Raw genomic sequence first — 801 nt, forward strand, 5'->3', positions numbered from 1 at the left:
TTTTTTTTTTTTTTTTTTTCCTTCTCTGTCTTTCTTCCTATAATTTTCATGTTCTTCACATCACATTCAATTAAAAACAAAAATATATGAAGCAAAAGTGGATTCTCCCGAGTTTAATTTTCTTTTCCCCTTCTCTCTTTCCTCTTATTATTTTCGTAAAGATAGTTTGAAACAATATTAAAAAAAAAAAAGTTGAACCTCACCATAAATCTTGCAATTTTCAAGCGAGGTGTTGCTTTCGCACGAAGTAACTGCCCCCACGATGCTTCTTAAGAGCCATTCACACACCCTCAGTCAACTCCGGCGAGATTTTTAGTCCTAAGGTAGGTGTAATATCGTGGCTGGATTTCAAGAATGCCTTTTAGAAAGAATATTACTTGAAAGATGCTTTGCTCTGCAAACGGTATGAGTTCATACAATTGATTCAAAGAGGACATAATTGCTTTAGAGTTGGTTTACACTGAATAAAAATGCACAGAGGTTCGTCCTAAGTCTGGACAAAAGATTTGTCATACACTCGAGGCGATAGAGCCTACTACTCATGTTTGCCGCCCTAAGAGAACCTAAGGCCATGGAAGGAGATGAAGGACCTCGAGAACCCCCTCCACCGACCATCATTGTGGGACAAAAATGACGTTATGACTAGATTGGCCCTTACGACCAACCTTCTACGTGATCACAATGACGACCTGATAGATATCGCATGGATCCTAGGCGTGGTCAACAACCAGGCCAATATGAGGCTAGAGAAGTTGAGAGACCTAGATGCAATGAGAAAAAAAAAAAAAAAAAAAAAAAAAA

The sequence above is a fragment of the Cucurbita maxima genome, unplaced genomic scaffold (genome assembly GCF_002738345.1).
Source record: "Cucurbita maxima cultivar Rimu unplaced genomic scaffold, Cmax_1.0 Cma_Scf00007, whole genome shotgun sequence".
NCBI lineage: Eukaryota > Viridiplantae > Streptophyta > Magnoliopsida > Cucurbitales > Cucurbitaceae > Cucurbita > Cucurbita maxima.